Raw genomic sequence first — 20,812 nt, forward strand, 5'->3', positions numbered from 1 at the left:
CACTAGAAAATACAGTTGGGATACAAGGACAGCAATAGACCCTCCAAGCCTAATCTACCCAGTGCTCCTAAGCCCTCCAAGCTTCTTGCTCCAACGAGGTTGCGCCGAACCTTTTTCTTTTCTAGCTTCCCGGATTCCGCTACTAGACCGTAGCATCAACCAATGAAGATTGGTTCCTTCCTAACTGCTTCCCAGAAATCCAAACAACTGTCTCACAGTGATGATGATGGTGAGAACCAGGTTTGGTATAATGCCTCTCAAGGATTTGACAATGGAGAGGAAGAGAGTTGAGGAATTTGAAGAGACTCTAAGGTAGAGATTGTGGGTGAAACAATCTGGTTTTTCTTTAGGGTTTCTCTCTCAAAATTCTCTCTGGAAGCTCTCTTTCAATCGTGGGTAAAAGGGGTATTTATACTGGAGTGGGAGAGGAATGTGAAACGTCAGGTTTTACAAAACAGGGGTGGCTCGCGGCTTGACCTCGCGGCTTGACTAAGTCGCGAGATCCAGTCGCGAGTTAACCGTATGGCCAGTTGTCCTGTTTTGTCCTGTAGTGCTCCAGCTAGCATGACTGTTCATCTTCCAGCATGCTTGGCACGTGTGCTGCTTCTGGCGGCTTGCAGCCGCGAGTCACCCACGAGTCCCAGCCGCGAGTCTCTGTTTTCTTGCACACTCTTGAGCAAACTTCACTCTATCTCACTCACTACCCTTACAACAAACCCACCTAAATACAGGATTACTAAATGCTGAATTACAAGCAAATTTGGCACGGAATAAAGCCAATTAGATGGTTGAATAAATTCAACTTTACAATCTCCCCCTTTGGCTATTCCGTGACAAAACCCTAAAACAAACTCTAGACTTAACATGTGAGTTGGGAACAGTTGAACAAAACTCACTCACACCTAACTCTAGAAGCTGTGAAGCACTTGAATCATATGAACATAATACTCCTGAAACACAACAATACACCATGATCATTGTAAGCAGAAAATTATAAATGCATATGAAACAGGCAATATGTGATCAAGCAAAGATGGAGTTAATAAACAAACCATGACTTGATCAACCAAGTGAACACCACAAGGCAGTGATCACAGTGCTCATTCACACTTGGAATGAACATAAGGACATACAAGTTAACAAGCACAAGGCAAGACACTTGTATGCTCAACACTCAACCAATGCATAACACACAAGACATATGCATCTAGGAACAATCCTACAAGGGCACAAGAGTGACAGTACATAAACCAAAATGCAGAACATTTAGATTAAAGTACTGATTTCAACATAGCATAAAGGCTGCATTAAGCAAGGTACATACCATAAAGCCTACAAACTATGCATAAAACATTAACCCTAAAAGCTTACAAAAGCACATGGGTACAAACACAAAAACATCCTGAATAACATCATCAAAATATATTAAAGTTTAAACCTAGAGTATAAGTAAAGAGTTAGGAACAGCTATACACCAGAACACAGTGTATCACAACCATAAAAACACTAAAAGTACCCAAAACATAAACATATATAAACAAAGTTTCTGATTTTGGCAACTCCCCCTCAACTCATTACTCCCCCTTAAGAGCTGCTTTTCTGCTTCTCAATCATCAATGACATTATTAACAGAAACAAACTTCTCCCCCTTTTTGACAGGAATGGCCAAAGGGTCACTGTTCAGGCTGAGTGGTGAAGCTGTCAAGTTTTGCAGACAAGACATCAATCTGGTCCTGCATGGCTCTCATCCGCTCAGAGTGCTCAGTCTGGACTGCCCTAATCCCATCAAGTCTTTCCAGAATGATTTGGAAAGCATCTGGAGGTGTATCTGAAGAAGTTGAAACTCTAGACCTTTTGCCACTCCTCCTGGGTGTTGATGTTGATGCATGCCCTGCTGCCTCTGCTTCAGTCTCCATTGGGACACCCTCTCCTTCATCACCTTCATCTTCTTCTCCTGGAAGCCTAACACTTATCCTTTTGCAGGTAAGCTTGTTAATTGCAGAGGGTGTAGACATGTGACTGATGTCTTGAGGGATTGGAACACCCTTCCTTCTAAAAATCCTCATTAGCAAACTGGGAAAGATCAATTTAGACCTAGAGGTTGTTCTTGTCTCATCCACAATGGTGTCATATATGTGGGAACTTATGTCTATGAAATTCTTTTCTTTGAGATCCATCAGAAAAACTGCTCTAGCACAATTGATTGTAGTCAATTTCTTAATGGGATAGAGGTTAAACATCATTATTATTGTTAGACACCTCATGTCCACTGGAAAGGCAGTGGTATTCAAACATTTCCCTTCTCTTTGCCCACCTATCCTTTGTTGAACTGTTTCAATAGAAACACTCCTATTCTTGTAATTGATAAATTCCTCATCTTCTAATCCTTCAAGTCCTAGTACATCATCTATGACATGTGCATCCAAAATGAATTCTTTACCTCTAACCCAGCAACTTAACTCATTCTCCTTTATCACAGCATTTGAGTAAAATTCCCTAATCAGGGGTTCACACACAACAGGGAAATCACTCAGAAGCTTTTCCCATCCTCTTCCTTCAAAACAGCTGGGGATAAAGGTTTGTCTTAAGTCCTCCAAATCTACAAATCTTTCTTGAATAATTCCTGCATTCAAGAAGTTATCCTTGTATCTCTCAAAGTGATGAACTGACCTAAACAGTTTAGAATCCATTTTCAATCTTTTGTCAGCCTTCTTTGCAGTAGATTTCTTCTTCGGAGGTGAGGGAGCCATCTGTGAACAATCAGAAAAGGCCACAACAGCATAGAACAATATATGTGTAGAACCAGTCAGTACCATGTAATTAACAAAGAGATATCATCCATACAAATGAACTTTGAACACTTAAACAATAAGCTACTTAGATCAATCACTAAGATAGGAAACACATATAAAAGCAACAGATATAGAAACTATCCTAAAGGCAGATATATGTCAATGAGACAGATAATGAAAAATGATATGGCTCATAAACAGCATTGTGAAGCTCACATATGCTCCCAAAAGATTTACACAATAGAGCATGCATATTTAGCACAGTAAAACACACAGCCTCAAAAGGAACAATTTGAAACAACTCAACAGCTCAAAGTTCAGATAAAATAGAAGAATCACTTAGCTAAGCATAGGATGAAGAGCAATAAGGAAACAACTAAGATCAAATCAAATTCTAGCAGCATCATTCGCAAGCTAAGCATGAACAAGGAGCAAAATCCGAAACACAAACCTATTTCTAAATCACAAACATATGCGAAAAATCAAAGGGAAAAGCACAAAATCAAGTAGAAAAGAGTGCAAAACTGAAAACCCATACCTGTGACTTGAAGATTTTGAGCTACAAGAATGCAACAATGGAGATTGGAAATGGGAGCACGGAGTGTTTGGGAGGGAGATAGTTTAGAGAGAAGATGAACAGTCACAAAAGTTCGAGGGAAAACTGAAAAGAGGTTTAAAAACTGCTCCTGTTTCTGCAAAACACGCGTTTTTCGCGACTTGATTAAGTCGCCACACAGTCGCCAGCTCAAGCCGCCAAAGCACTCAAGAACAAAAATTTGAAAAATTTTTCTAAGTGTTTTTCGCGACTGGAAGGTCTAACCGCGAGTGAGTCGCGAGCTGAGCCACGAAAATCTCTGAGTAAACCTCGCGACTGGACCTTCCACTCGCGAACAAGTCGCCAAAAATGACCAGCGAAGATGCGACTGAGGCTCGCGACTTGACATACCCGCGACTGAGCCGCCAAAACAGGGCAAAACTGGATTTTTGAAATTTTCAGATTTTTTAAACAAAATACTTTCCAAAAACACCTAAAACACTCAAAAATCTTTTTGTGCTTGAATTAACAAAGATTGAGCATGTGAAAACACATTTCATCAAGTACAATCACACAAATGAATATGGCATTTATTGAACATAAACTTGTGTGTTGTGTGTGGATATCAACAATGAGATAGTCCTTCGTCTAATGTGAAGCTTCAATGATCGATTCAACCAAGGCATACACAATTAGCACTAGATCATGTGACCTATCTCAATTATAGAAATATGTATATATGACCTCCCACAAAACTTGATAACATGACTTGGAGCTTTACATTTTACTCCACTTTTAATCATAACATTTGATCTTTTTGATCTTTTGAGGCAATCACCTCTCATTGTGAGAGTGATATTTGACATTTCATCTTAATGAACAAGCCTTTGGCTTTTTGAATAAACATTCACTTTAATATAAGGTCGCTTACCCTTTTTCCTAGTCGAATACTAGAATGTGCGACAGGCTTTTGCAGCTTAATATCTCTTTTCATTTGGAGATTTACATTTGGTGAGCTCTTTTTAGCAAAACAAAAATAAAAAGTGGGAAGATATATAGACACAAGTCTATGCATGTCTCAAGATCAACATAACCATTCACTAATCATTCATGACAAGTTTGAAGATCTATTTACAACAATCACATAGATTTCAAGATTTTTCCCACAGTGATATAAGTGCATGAAAACAAGCAATGCTCGAAAATGCACAAAGCCATTAGCACAAAGGTACAAGGCAAAACAAGTTTTGAGACAAAACTCAACAAAGTCAATCAAGCTTTTTGATTTTCTAATTTTTTATGTGATTTTTGGATGTTTGACACAAGAAACAAAAAGATTGATAAAACAAAATTAAAAATATTCACAAGTAGACAAGCAAACAACCAACATCAAAAACAGCAAGCAAACCAAACAAACATTGTCGCAAAGCATAGGAAGTATTAATGCATGGACATGTTGTAATGCTTATGCATGAGTACCCATTTTCACCCACATGTCACTTGCGTTTGGGGTGATTTCCTTATAGGATTGGGTACGGGAGTTAGGGCTTTCAAACCTTCGTGAGAAGCTTTCCAAGCAGTTGGGGAATGCACCAATCATCTTCATCACGTTCATCATTCCGGGATCTCCATTTTGATCTCTAGATTGATCACCTGCCCAAATTCTCCTATCATTTCTGGGTCCTCCTGACCTTTGAGGAGTTGCACTGTTCTTTACTCTTAGCTTTTGGCAATTTGGTCAAGTATGCCCTTGAAGTCTGCAATAATGGCACACATAAGTTCCTCTCGGACCTCTTTGTGGTCGTGGACGTGACTTGGCACGAGATTCAGACCTGCCCACAGACTGATTACGGGAATTCAGCATCCGTTGGTTCACCACATTCTTCTTCTCCTCCACCTCGAGCTTCTCACCAGTAAGGTCAACTACAACTGGATCTTTGGCCTTTACAAACTTCACTTCTTTAGTGACATTTCCAGATGAACTACTTCCTCCGGTATATCCCAATCCGGATTTGTCTGAAAAGCTCTTTTGAGATGATATAACATCATCTAGCTTCTTGGTGGTGACCCTCTCTATTTTAGCATTCGCTTGCACAACCTCATTCTCAAGAAATCTCACTTTTGTGTAAGTTTCGGACAACTCACCATTCAGTGTTTCTATCTCACATTTGGCCTCCCTATATCGAATTAGGAGACTTTTGTAGTCCTCCTCAGCCTTCTTCATTTTTCTCACAGCAGCCTTGGCCACCCTTGTGTACTCACCCGACTTCTCCAAGAGTGAGTTATAATTCTCTTGAAGATTTGCTGTGCTTTCATCTTCTTCAGCATCTGATTCTTCAACAATTCCTAGTGATTCATCATCACTATGTTCTCCAAGGTCTCATACAAGCAGATTCAACTCATCCGAAGACTCAACATGAGCAATAGTCATAAAAGCTGAATAGTTCCCCTCTCCATCACAGCTTTCTTTAGACTCTGAGTCAGAGGAATCCGAGTCACTCAAGGTCGTGGCATATACTTTACCTTTCGATTTCAAATAATTCGGACATTCCTTCTTAAAGTGTCCATGCCCGTTGCATTCGAAACAAGTGACACCTTGTATGGGTTGGGATTCTTTTCCATCTTTCTTTTTGAAATCCCTCTTCTCCCTTCCAGAACTTTGGAATTTTCTTTTATCATCAAATTTGCCATTATTTTTGAATTTCAAGAACTTTATGAAATTTTTGACAAGGTAAGCTACATCTTTGTCAACCACATCTTCTCCTAATGAGTCTTGATCTTCCACCTTCTCATTTATGGTCTTTAGAGCAAGGGATTTACTCTTCCGTTGATTTGGCAGCGACATCTCATAAGTCTGCAGAGAACCAACCAGCTCCTGTACTTTGATGTCATCAAGATCCTTGCTCTCTTCAATTGCTGTCACTTTAGCACGAAAACTTTCCGGCAATGATCGAAGGATCTTCCTTACAATCTTTGAGTCCTTCGTTTTCTCCCCCAAGTTGAACTTACTGACAACCACCTCATTTAGCTTTCCATAGAAAGAGTCAAAAGACTCATCCTCACTCATTTTGAGCTCCTCAAACCGAGTGGTCAGCATTTGTAACTTGGTGTCTTTCACTTTCTTCGTGCCTTCATAAGTGGTTTCCAGAATCTCCCATGCTTCTTTGGCAATGGTAATGTGAGAAATCCTGTGAAATTCATCTGGAGACACACCACAGAAAATAGCATTGAGTGCTTTACTGTTAGCATTAGATGCAGCAAGTGCTGCCTTATCCCATGTGGATTTGGCTGCCTCAGGTTTGGTCCAACCAATCTCAACTGCATCCCAAACGGATTCATCAATAGAACACAGAAAAGCTCTCATGCGAACCTTCCAAAAAACATAATTACTACCATCAAAATATGGAGGTGCATTTAGGGATTGAGACCTATCCATCTCAAAAGGGAGTCAAGGATCACACAATGGTAATGAAACCAATAGCAGTGTACCCGCTCTGATACCAATTGAAAGTTCAAAAACGTGTACAAAACACCTTTGAACGTTTAGACCCCCAAATTACAACTTAACCAATTCAAGTAATATGTCAAACAACTAGTGTGCGGAAACTTAACACATGCTATAATATGAAATTGGTTAAAAACTATCTAAGCCATAACAAAATAAAATCCACAACAGATAATAAATAGGCAAAGATAGAGAGGAAGGAAGATGCAAACACAAAGACAACACGCGATGTGTTATCGAAGAGGAAACCGAAGTCCTTGGCGAAAAACCTCTCCGCCGCCCTCCAAGCGGTAAACAATCTACTAGAAAATACAGTTGGGATACAAGGACAGTAATAGACCCTCCAAGCCTAATCTACCCAGTGCACCTAAGCCCTCCAAGCTTCTTGCTCCAACGAGGTTGCGCCGAACCTTTTTCTTTTCTAACTTCCCGGATTCCGCTACTAGACCGTAGCATCAACCAACGAAGATTGGTTCCTTCCTAACTGCTTCCCAGAAATCCAAACAACTGTCTCACAGTGATGATGATGGTGAGAACCAGGTTTGGTATAATGCCTCTCAAGGATTTGACAATGGAGAGGAAGAGAGCTGAGGAATTTGAAGAGACTCTAAGGTAGAGATTGTGGGTGAAACAATCTGGTTTTTCTTTAGGGTTTCTCTCTCAAAATTCTCTCTGGAAGCTCTCTTTCAATCGTGGGTAAAAGGGGTATTTATACTGGAGTGGGAGAGGAATGTGAAACGTCAGGTTTTACAAAACAGGGGTGGCTCGCGGCTTGACCTCGCGGCTTGACTAAGTCGCGAGATCCAGTCGCGAGTTAACCGTATGGCTAGTTGTCCTGTTTTGTCCTGTAGTACTCCAGCTAGCATGACTATTCATCTTCCAGCATGCTTGGCACGTGTGCTGCTTCTGGCGGCTTGCAGCCGCGAGTCACTCGCGAGTCCCAGCCGCGAGTCTTTGTTTTCTTGCACACTCTTGAGCAAACTTCACTCTATCTCACTCACTACCCTTACAACAAACCCACTTAAATACAGGGTTACTAAATGTTGAATTACAAGCAAATTTGGCACGGAATAAAACCAATTAGATGGTTGAATAAATTCAACCTTACATTTTTTATCAAAACCATTTGGATTGGATGGAATTAGTTTTCTCTTGTTGAATAGTAGTGGGTTTGAAGAAAACATTGATTATAGGAAAAATGACAAAATAATCCGAATCTCTAATAAGGTCTTCATTAATCTCATCCACAATCTCTATATTAGGTTCTTCTTCTATAATAAGATCTTCATGAACTTCCTCATAAATTTCTATATTTTATTCAAGAAAAATGTGTTGTTCAACAAACAATGCTTCCCTTAATGGTGGAATATATGGTTCTCCAAAATAATTCAAGTGTGAACTTCTTGGCCAAAAATATTCTTGTTTTGTATACGAAAAAAGTTCATCACAATTTAAAGGACAAAATTTGATAGCAAGCATCTTTTTCATCTTTGGCCATGAATGAATTTTTTTTTTTTACCTTGTCGGATTCTATCAGTTTGTATTCGCTCCCACCAACATAAGGCATACTCTTTAAGTTTATACAGTGCAAGTTTAACTATTCCCATCACAAATATTCTCATAGTCAAATAAACCTCTAGATCAAGTAACCAATCAAGCAATCTAATTATAAAAATAACCTTTAAAGCTTGCAATTCTCTTATAAGGCCTGTATGAAATTTGCTTACCAATAGGTTGCCCATGAGTTATGTATTTGCGATAGTTATCCCTATTATTTCCATGCTCCAACGACAGCATCCTAGTAAAAATATTTGTGAGTGCCAATTGTACATCATGTGATACTTGCTAAGTTTTCTGTCACTGGAATTGCTATTGTCTTATATGTTAACCATCAAATTGGGATAAGTCAAGACTCTGATACCAACTGATGTAGGAATGTGGAAGTGTCAAGAAGCAGAACATGTCTACTTCTAGAAAACGAGAAACAAAACACGTTTTCTTCTGAAAATAACCTTGAATCTATGAGGGTTTCTTGAATCCATAAGGGCCATTGACCCCACAAGGAGAAAGGGTTTAGAATCCACCAGAAAATAGAAAGACAAAAGTCTTAATTTTATTGGTTGAATAATTATTCTAAAAATGTTTAAAGAGTTAGGGGTCTATTTAAGGGCTCCATAAAACTTGGTAGACAAGAAAATATATTCTAAAATAACTCCTAATTAATACCTGATCATAACAGGAACCAAATCTGACCTAAAAAACATTAAAAGCACCTAAAAATTAGGAAATAAATAACCTAAACCTAAAACAATGAATTTTACATAAAAATACCTAAATTAAATAATTACAAAAATCAAAATAGTAGATTTTGTCCTACATCAGTTTTTATCAGCTAGCTTTTTATTCCTTTATCACTTCTTCTTTTAGTTAACACCACTCTTTTTATTCTTATCAACTTTTTAGCAATGCCAATCAAATAAGATAGTATTTATAATTTTAAAATAGTTTGTATCAATGTACAAATCAAAAAACGAAATGAAATAAAATAAAAGAGTTAGATATCAATTTGGCAACAAAGCTAAATAGATAACCCTAAGAAATGTTTACTAAGAATAGTTTTGTCAGTAACTTTTTACTAACATGATTTAAAAAATAAATTGAATAGTGTTAATTTTTCAGCATGATATGTATTATTATGTATGTTTAGTTCGGTTGTGTATGCTATAGTTGTTTGCCACATATAATTTTTGGGTTAAATAGTTGAACAACGCTGAAATAAAAAGACTTGTAAGATTAGAACGAAGATTCACTATGGATGAACAATGATTTTTATATTTGGAGTACCATTGCTTAGTTCAAACAATTTCATGGGATAGCTAGAATTAAAAAAAAAAAAAAAAAACAGATCTATATTGTTCGGATTATTTGAAAGCAAGTCCACAATCCATATTTTTGGCTTTTAAATAATACTATTTAAGTACTTTTATAGCCTGTTTGGATGTTTAAAAAAGGAGGGAGAGTAGAGTAGAGGGAGGGAGAGTAATTCAAATACCTTGTTTGGAAGTTTTTTAAGAAAGGAGGGGGAGAGATTTGGAGGGGTTTCAACTACCTCTAACCCCTCATTTTTAATTCCCCAAATTGGAGAGATTTGGAGGAAGAGTAGAGTAGATAAATTATTGATCAAATGAATTTCCTAATTATCCTTTCTAAATTAACAAAATAACAAAATTACAAACCGATTATATAAATAATTTTTGTTTGTTTCCTGAGAAAATTTAACACTTTGTTATCTAACGAACTCTGTTACACTCTAACCCCCAAAATAATCTTTGTTTGTTAGGTTTGTTAAAAGCACTGATTATGGAGGCAGAAAGTATTGTTAAGTAAGATTTGTTCTAGCCAGAACACAAAATCAGTGCGCTAGTTATCAATCTAAGGCATGATTAGAATCAGGTATCATAAATCAAATTCAATATATATATATATATATATATATTTTGGAACCAAAATAAGCAAAAAGAGATGATAAGTGTTAAAGAACATAAATTCATTAGTACTGCTGCTTGAGAGGCAGAATATTTGATTGGCGTTTTTAAATTGAAGAAACTTTGTATTCCTAGTCCAAGTGCAATTCGTATTACTATTATTCAAAGGAAAGCCACCGCCTTTTCTAACTTCTAAGTGCATTAGGAGTCTAAATAATTAGCTTGGAAAAGCCGAATATTTATGTGGGTGCATTAGGCTCCACCAAAATCTCTGACCCCCAACGGCTAGCTAGTATACAGTAATTATCTAACGTACTCTGTTACACTCTGTTTCCCGTATATAAGAACAGAGCACCTGTATTTTCCGTTTGGGAGAAGGTGAAAATCAATTTCTTCACTACTTCTTGGGCTACACTGGTAGAGCTAGTCTCAACAAGAAAAAAACCATAATACTGGTCAAGATATTAGTCATTGAGGTGAAGATCAAGTAAAGATTCAAGAAGATTATTTACAAAAAATTTATTTGAAATCAAGTTTGTTAAAATGTCAAATTCTAGTAAGTATGTGGTTATGGATAATATGATCCTGATTTTAATTCTGATATGTATTTCATAGATGAGATGCATTTAGATTATTCAGCAATAGCATATAGGACGGAGCTGTACATTGGCTAGGAGGCTGTGTGGGGAAGAAGAAGAGTTTTGGAAGAGGAAAGAGGTGAGAGAGAGGCTGGGGTTGGTGGGGAGGTGAATCTGTGGTCTTGGGGATGTGTAGGTTTGGGTTTTGCGGTTGAAGGTGGCTGCTGCCATGGGTGTTTGGGGAGTGAGAAACTCTGGGAATTGTTTGTTTCTCGGGAAAGTTGAGGAAATTGGAGGAGGTTTTTGATTTTTTATTATAATTTTTTTGAGGTAATTAAAATTATTTTACAATAGTTAATAGTAGTTTTATACCGATGGAATGAGAATGTTGATTAAATAATTATTTAATCTAATAAATTAATTATAGATCAATGTTGAAGTTTATTTTCAAATAGGGGTAAATTTGTTTATTTAAATCATTTTCTCTTTTTTCCCTCCTAATTTTTAAAACATCCAAATAAGAAGAAGGACTAATTACTCCCTTCTTCCTTACTAATTTTAAAAATATCTAAATAAGGTGGAGGATAACCATTCTCCTCTACTCTCCCCCCCCATTACTCTTATTTCCTCTACTTCTCTCTACTCTCCTCCCTCTCTAAACTTCTAAACAAGCCATTAGTGGACAACGTTTTTGGAGTGATTATCTTTATTCCAATGATTATAATTATTTAATCATTCTTTAGTCATTCAACATTATTAGTTATATTTTTAGAATAATATATGTTCATTGAGTTGATGTTACACCAATTTAAGTTCTTAGTGGAGAATTTTGATTGAAAAGTATTCTATAGCTATAATGGAAGAGGGGATATTTTAATAAAATTATATATTTTATAAGTTTATACCCAAATCTGTGCAACCCGGGACTAGTAGTAAATAATGTAATTTACATCCTCAAATTACATTATCACATATAGCTGGTGTGTGTATAACTTTTAAAGTAAACTTTCAATTTATTCGGATAACTTTTTTTTATTGCATAAACCAATTAACTATTAATGAATTATATGATCAGAATAAATAAAATTACAATGATTTTTAAAGTAATAACTCTTAGAACTAGTAAACATATTCATATATAGGAGGTGATCTTTATTCCAATGTGTACCAAAGACGACCAATGATCCCCTTTATGCCGACTTGTTTGTATGTGGTGATTGTGACTCTCGAAGTCTCTTTTCTTGGGAAAGTTTTTTTGCGAACCTGCAAAGGTAAAGCATAGAAGGGTTGTTATCTATAAGTAGTATGTAATAAACGTTCATGTTTTTGTATCTGTGATCTATGCAAGGATGTTCCGGAAGACTCCCTTCATGCACTCTGTTTTTGCTGCCACATTGCTCCTGTTTGGCAGCCCTTCCAATGGTTTCAGACCATGATAACCCCCCCTCCCCTGAATTTTTGTGATTTAATTAACAAATTTATGCAGGTTCGCGATGAGCTGAGAACGGAGATGTTCGCAGCTATGACATAGTGCTTATGGAATAGACAGAATGCTCTCCATTTTGGTCGTCCAGCTCAGCCCCTCTCAAATATCAGTACCGTCGCAGGTGCTCTGCTCCAGGATTTCATGGCTAGTCAAATCTCTGAGATTCCTCGCCCTCGACCTTCTGCTCAGCATCAATGGCGCCCTCCAGAACCGGGCTTTGTGAAAGTGAACTTTGATGCTGCCATTTTTAATCACTCGAACTCGGCTGGACTTGGTGTTATTGTGCGTGACTGGCGTGGCGTCTCCCTTGGTGCTATGTCAACGCACACTTCGCTAGCTTCATCTGTAGCTGATATGGAGGCTCTGGCATGCCTTAGAGCAGTCCAATTTGCTGCTGAACGTGAGCTCCAACAAGTGATAGTTGAAGGTGATTCGGCCATAATCATTGCTGCGATCACCCAGGGACGTTCCTTACTGTCCTCCTTTGGCAATATCGTGGATGATGTTCAGTGCTTGCTGCCTAAATTTTCTTCAATACAATTTAGTCATGTAAACCGCTCTGGTAACTTAGTAGCGGATGCTCTCACAAAGAAGGCTTCATCCATTGTAGGCTGTCATGTTTGGCTGGATGCTTTGCCTTTGGACATTGCTGCTTTAGTTGACTTTGATGTTCATTAAGTTTTTGTTTCTTTAATAAAGTCCCAGACTTGAAGTCTGGTTTCTCAAAAAAAAAAAAAAAAAAAAAAATTTATAGTCCATCTTTAATATATTTCAAACTTGAAGACGTTTGATTTTTGGTTAACTTTAAAGCATAGGTATTAAATCTGAAGCCGCAGTTGGTCGAAGCGTGTAACTTGAATGAGTTTTTTATTTTTTTATTTTTTTTATCACGTAGCTGAGTTTGTGAAATTGTAAAATTACTTCTAGAAGTCCATTTTATTGTCTTTAATGTGTTATAATATGGTAATTTAAAGAAGAGAAAACTTAGAGAAATACTTATTTATATTATGATTTCTCAAATTTATATATATATAATTTTTTATTTTTTATTTGACTTTGCAGTTCGACCAGTAACTCAGTTATCCAACTCAAAGACTAAGTCAATTTTTGGGTTGGATTTAATAACTATGCTTCATAGAATATAGTTATTGAATATTTAAACACTCGGTTAGAATATTGACACGTCTTATAAGAAAAAAAAAAAGAATATTGACACATCACATTTTCTTGTAATGGTAGAATATTTAATTCTATATATAAACACAAGCATAACTTACTAGTAACTAACATAAATATCAAATTTCCTATTTAGACAATAAACAAAGAAAATAAAATATTAAATTATAAAGTGATGCTATAGGCATAAACTATTTTGTAATATTTTTACAAATTATGGTTGTGGCGAAGTTTTAATGGTTCTTATTTGGGTTTATTACTAACATTACTTTTTTATTTTTCAATAACTACTCATCATATCAGCAATTTGTAAAAAAAAAAAAAAAAAAAAAAGAAAACTTTAGCATTTTTCTAAATTATACTAATAATTTTTTTATGAATTAAATTATATTAATAATTAACACAAAAGTGTTGTGCACTTGCATGTTTTTAATGGTAGAATATTTAATTCTATATATAAACACAGGCATAACCTACTATTAACTATCATAAATATCAAATTTCCTATTTGGACAAAAAAGCAAAGAAGATAAAATACTAAATTATAGAGTGATGCTATAAGTATAAACTATTTTATAACGTTTTTACAAATTATTGTTGTGGCAAAATTTTAATGGTTCTTATTTGGACTTACAATTGACGTCACTTTGTTACTTATCAATAACTATTCAGCACATCAGCAATTTGTAAAAAAAATATGAAAATTTAGCATTTTTCTAAATTATATTAATAATTTTTTTTGTATGAATTAAATTATATTAATAATTAACACAGAAGTGTTGTGCACTTGCATGTTTTACCATACTTTATCAGGGCCTTCTCATTGGTGGCATCTGGTCCACAATTTTTAATTTCTTCTGCTTGACCCGTCTCCAAATTCACCCTAGTTACTGGTTTCTTCAATAGGTTTTCCCCAATATGCACCAATTTTTCCAAGTTCTCTTTTGTAGAAATATCAACTGAAGCTTCTGCCGCAGTCAATGTATCATCCTGATCACGCATCCAATAGCAGATTCAACAATATTTAGTCAAATCTCTTAACTACGTAATACTATTCAAAAGAATCAAAACCAATAATGTAGCTAAAAAAAATAAGGCTTTCATGCAAGCTTACTTAGATACGGAGGTAATTCTCTTCCGAACGAAGAGCTCGAAATACCGCAGAGAGATGAAAATCAACCATATCTCCACTTGCCTGCATAAACGCATCCACCAATGGAGTGGAATCACCATGAATTAACCAACCCAAAGTACCCCATTTGGCTGCCATATCAGCATCGTATGGTTTCATCTTTGGCGTTCCGGTCCCTAATGAGATTACTAGAAAGCGGCGATAATGATCCATTGGCTGATAATCCATTGGCTTAATAGAGAGGAAATCAGGATTATCTTCAATGACCTGTCTGGTCACTTGGTTTACAGCAACTAGTGCCTGGATCAGGTATGGTGCCAAAATATAAACAAACTTAATTAGATATGTCAGTTTAATGTTTTGAAACCATTTTAACTTAGGGTAAAAATTTAGATACAATACTTTTAGGTGCAGTACATAAAGTTCATTACTTAAATTCAAACACTTAGTTACATTAAATTTAATTGTATTTGGAAATGATAACATTATTTGTGTTTTATTGGTCAATGCAATTAGATGATTGAATTTATTTAAAAAACCTAATGTACTATATATATAAGGTATGGTGCCTAAGTTCTACCTTTCACTTAATAGATATGTAATTGAGGATTTGAGGGTAACCATATACATACGGGATTATTTGCGGCAACACCACCATCAATAAGATTGAATTCCCTATCTTGGTTCTTGAAGCGTTGGCAGGAAGATAAGTTGGAGCTGCGGAACTGCCAATGCATATGTCTGAGAGCCGAGCATTCAAGGGGCAATCAGTGTCGTTCCTTAACTGCACAAATGTTATAACGTAATTGCTTTCAGATTTTTGTTTTACAAGTTACCATAATTTTCTTAAAAAAAAAAGCTTTCCTCCCTCATTTTCTTGCGCTTAAAATTGAGTATAATGATGTCAAAAGGAAGTCCAAAATCCATGCATGCAACATGACATTTGTGTGGTACTTGTGGGGTGTGGGAGACAAGGGCCAGAGTTCAAGTCTTGAAGAGGGAGTTTCACACATATATACATTTATGGCCTGTTTGGAAGTTTAGAGAGTGAGGAGAGTAGAGTAGAGTAGAGGGGAGGAGAGTTGTGGGGAGGAGAGTAGAGGGGAATGGTTCCCTTCTACCTTGTTTGGATGTTTTTAGAATTAGTAAGGGGGAATGGAGTAATTAGCCCTTCCCATTGTTTGGATGTTTTAAAAATTAGGATGGAAAGGAGAGGAAATAATTTAAATGGACAAATTTACCCCTATTTGAAAATGGACTAACAACATTTTAGTCTAAGATTAATTTGTTAAATTAAATAATTATTTAATCAACATTCTCATTCCATTAAATACCACTAATATCCATCAAATATATATATATATAAAACTACTATTAACTATTATAAAATAATTTTTATTACCTCAAAAAAAAATAATAATAAAAATTAAATTAAATTTTCTTTTTATTGTATGTACCTGTGTTGGGTTGAAGAAGAAAGGGTTTAACCAAAAAGAAAAATGGAAGAAGACAGAGGTTTTCCCAGCGAACCCAAGGAGAACCCGTCGGAGCGAGCCACCGTCGTGTCAGAGCACGGCGATTGGAGATCGACAACGATGGTGTGGTGGTTTGAAGCTGTGGCGATGGCGTGGTGGTTTGGAGCGGCGGCGATGGTGGATTCTTTCTCTTTCACTCACTCCGATTCTCTCTCTCAGATTATATGTGGGTTTTGGTTTGCTTTGAATTTTTGTTGTGGGTCTCTCAGATCAGCGTGGATTGGATATCAAAATCGACAGTAGGGACTGAAGATCGGCGGCGATAGCGTGGTGGTTTGGAGATCGGCGGCAATGGCATGGTGGTTTGGAGCGGCGGCGATGGTGGATTCTATCTCTTTCTCTCATTCCGATCCTCTCTTTCTCTCACTTCGATTCTCTCTCTCAGATTGGATGTGGGTTTTGGTTTTGCTTTGAATTTTTTGCAGGTTCAATCCGAATCGTTTTGCTTCCTTTTTTTTTTTTAATTTTTGTTTTGTTTTTTTCGTTTTGATTTTGTTGTTAGGGTTTCAATTTCTAATGGAATTTGTATTTCATCGTGAGCTTGAATTTTTCTTGTTGGGTTGCCTTATTTGCAAAGTCAGTAACAAAGGTAAATAGTCAGATTCAAATTTTTTTTCTCGTATTTTCTCAGGAAACAAACAAATATTATTTGAATAATCTGATTGAAATTTTGTTAATTTAAAAAGGTTAAATTAGGAAATTGGTTTGATCAATAATTTATCTACTCTACTTTCCCTCTAAATCTCTCCAATTTGGAGGAATTAAAAATGAGGGGTTGGAGGTAGATGAAACCCCTCCAAATCACTCCCCCTCCTTCCTTAAAAAAACTTCCAAACAAGGTAATTGGATTACTCTCCCTCCCTTTACTCTACTCTCCCTCCATTTTTAAACTCCCAAACAGGCCATTAGATTAGGTTAGAATAGAATTTTTATCTTGTATAAAAAAAAAAAAAGTAGAAAAAAAAAAGGAAATTTAATATATATACTTTTCCCTCTTCGAGTTTGAAAAGTAATTAGGTATTTATCATTGAACATGAATACTAAAGCCAATTAATTTCCATTTTAATTTTCCCATTTAAAATATGAGGTTTATGTTACATATTTCTACCACAGCCTGGCCCATGAAAGTTGAAAAATAGTTTCCTGAAAGTTTGTACTTCACTTTTGAAGCAGTCAAACTTTAAGAACGTGGAATAAAACAAACTTAGGGGGTGTTTTGTAGAGGAGTTTGAGTAATATTGTTTGAGTGTTTTTTATATACGTGTGGGTGAAAAAAAAGTGTGGAAATGTGTGTAAGTGTGTTTGAAATACTCAAAAGGTTGCTCAAAATAGGCTACCAAATATTTCCTTATCACTCCTCATTGGCACTAACTATAAAGACAATCTGAGAGAGAGAGAGAGAGAGAGAGAGAGAGAGAGAGATACCTTATAGGATGAGAAAATGGTTGGTTGCAAATTCTTGATATCAAATGTAGGGATAACAACATTGGTCAAGGTGCTCCTCAGTTGAGTTTCTCCTAATTTCTCTTTTATGATCGAATGAAGGTATTTACCATCATATCTGGGACCGCTAAATATGTTTGCAATTGATCCAAACATGCCCCTGCTGCAAATGAAAGAGAAAAAATTGTTAAAATCTTTCAAGGCACTAATAAATTGTATCTTTGCTATGGAATAATATGACGAAAAAGGACAAACCAAGTATCAAATTACTTGTTTCTCAAAAAAAAAAAAAAAGGGCTTGATATCTTTAGCAGCAAAGAGAGGACGATTATGATTATTTTCATCGGGAGAAGTCAACATGGCGGTTACAAGACCACCTGTACTTGTCCCAGCAATGACATCGAAATAGTCTGTAAGTCTTGCATCCTCACCATCCAAATCCTGCCAAAGGGTTACACAAATTATATAGTATGTGCTTTTGTGTTGTGATTATGTAACTGTAGTGGTAGAGCCAAAATTTTTTCCTAAAGAGCCAAGCTAAATATATTAGAAAAATTCAATCCAAATAATCTATTTATTTTACATATATATATATATATATATATATATACATGATTTACATATGTTATTTTCTCATATATATATATATATATATATATATAACAAAAATATATGCACCAAATAACTATTTTTTTTCCCATCCTTTCAATTTGTAAATGTGAGTTTTTCCTTATATTATATTGATCATCATTAACATTCTTTAAGTATTTTAGACGCGTTCTATGATCGCATGTTTAAAACGCAGCCTCTTTCAATTCTTTAAGCTGCGTTTTTAAAAAACGGGGCTTCAGCCTATCTGTAGCTGTGTTTTTGAAAACGAACGCGGTCTAAAAAAACGTAGCCTAAGACCCGCGTGTTTTGTCTTACAAGAAGAAAAATATTTTATTAATTATTATACAAACTTATCTATTTTTAGAAAATTAATAGTATTTTGCATACACGCATTTTGATTTAATGAGTTATGTATAGTATAAGAATAATAAAGGAAAAAAATGGTTCATTAGTGATAACTAATATAAATATAGTAAATTTTAGTAATAATTTTTTATTTTTAATAAAAAATATCAGAGGGTGGGAGGAATTTTAAAAGATAGGAGGCCATGCCGCTTGCCTCCAACATTGTATGTGTGAGTAATATATTTACTACAAGATCTAGTATGTTAGCTCACGGTTATAATTTTTGATTTAACAATGTATAGATTACTATGTTATTTAAAAAAATTTAAATGGCAAGACACTCAAATACTCTTTTAAATTTATAATATTTAATTAGAATCAAGAAATGAATCAAATTTAAATCATGGAAATATATAGTTTTTTTTTTTTTAATTATGAATCATGCATAATTCATTAAAAAATGTATGTATAGTACGTTCATTGTAGATTTAATTTGGAAAGCTAAAAAATAATAATTCGATTTGATATCTGATTTTTATTTATTATTTAAAATTAGAGTATACCTGAAGTGCTGATTCAAGGAATTCAAGTATGGTTGCAGGGATGATCCCCCTGACACCACCCCCATCAATGCTTAGAATGGTGATCAATTCGCCATAAGTTGGGGGTTGCATTTGGAAAGATGATAACCTGGTTTTTTCAGGCTAAATGGAAGTGGAGTACAAATAAATGTGCAAGTTTAATTATTGGGAAAATGAAAGAATGCCTTGGCTCTTGTTGCTAGGTAGATAAAAAAAAAGCTGTAGTTTTTGCTCTCACAATACATAGACCTAGAACCTATTTATAGCTTTAGATTGATTGTGATAAAAATCTCCTTCAAGGTCTATGTGGGGCCCGGCCCAAAATAATGGGCTAGTTAAATACAGGCCCATCTGAGAAGCATCGTGTCCGAGGAGAAGTCATAACCAAAACATTATTCAAGCCCAACTGCGGTAAAATAAACCTGTCCGAGAAGTAAAACCTCCTCAGGCACCACGAAGTCCAGATCAAAAAGCTCGCCCCAACCACTGCAGCTCGTCCTCCGAGTATATAAAAAAGAATAAAACCCAAAATATCTCATGGAAAGCTGCTACCACCACATTAAATGTGCCACAACCACTCTCTTGGCCGCATTAATGAGGAAAAGACCCCTAAACAGTACTACCTTGGCCACTGCAACTCACAAAGGAGTGATAAAGGTGTCTGATAGGACAGGTGCTCAAGTGGGGGCTTAGATGATCAACAAGTGTAAGGTTCAGATAAGAATGAGAGAGCTATATAATGTAAGGGAGTCCCTCAAAGAAGGGGACGGAAAAAACTGTATTCAGCATTCAGGAAATAGAACTTTCTGTGGAGTATCCATTCTAGTGTTTTTATACTTGCAACAACATTCTCCATACCTTAGGCCGACTAGGTTCACTGAGGCTAAGTTCTTTGACCCATTCTCTACAAGTATTTATTGTGTGTTGCGCCTTGGGCCAGGGTTTGATCAAAAGGGTTTGGGCCAGGAAATCGTGCAACTACAATTGGTGCCGTCTGTGGGGAGAACTACAGCATCAGCTAGCACAACGGTCGAAGTATGGCAGAACTAGGCCCACACCAGGAGAATCCTCACCAGGCAAACTCCCAATAGACACAACCCGCCGAGTCCCAGAGGCAAAATAACCCCACCAACCCAGGCGGCAGGGGGAATCGTGAGAGAAGTGTGCATACTATTCGGACGAGCCAAAGTCACACTCAGACAGGCAGTCACGTGTCCCAGAGGCGAAATAGTCATCAGGCCATGCAGCGGGAGATAGATGACCTGAAAAGGGAGTTACGACGTGTGCGGCGAAAACGATCCCCCTCTGACTCAGACGAGTCTTCTAATGCGGAGGATGCGAGTTACCGACGGAGGTCAAGGACTCCCCCAAGTGAAACCTTTTCCTACGAAAGGGAACCACGCCCTGTACAGAAATATAAGAACCCATCCAGCAAGGGTTCAGGGAACGATGTTATGAAGAAGGCGCTGGACCAGGTTTCGAGATCACCCTTCACCTATAGAATTGAAGGGGCTAAGCTGCCCCGACGCTTCAACCAACCGGCGTTCGCCATTTATAATGGCTGAGCAGACCCGGTAGAGCATGTGAGCCAGTTTAACCAGAAAATG

The 20,812-nt window shown here is 36.4% G+C and overlaps 1 pseudogene; it reads right to left on the bottom strand.

The window, feature by feature from the left end:
* Positions 1-11,971: 11,971 nt before the first annotated feature.
* Positions 11,972-19,298, bottom strand: LOC126703419 (patatin-like protein 2; annotated as a pseudogene).
* Positions 19,299-20,812: the final 1,514 nt, after the last annotated feature.

Source organism: Quercus robur, chromosome 10 (assembly GCF_932294415.1).
Source record: "Quercus robur chromosome 10, dhQueRobu3.1, whole genome shotgun sequence".
Taxonomy (NCBI): domain Eukaryota; kingdom Viridiplantae; phylum Streptophyta; class Magnoliopsida; order Fagales; family Fagaceae; genus Quercus; species Quercus robur.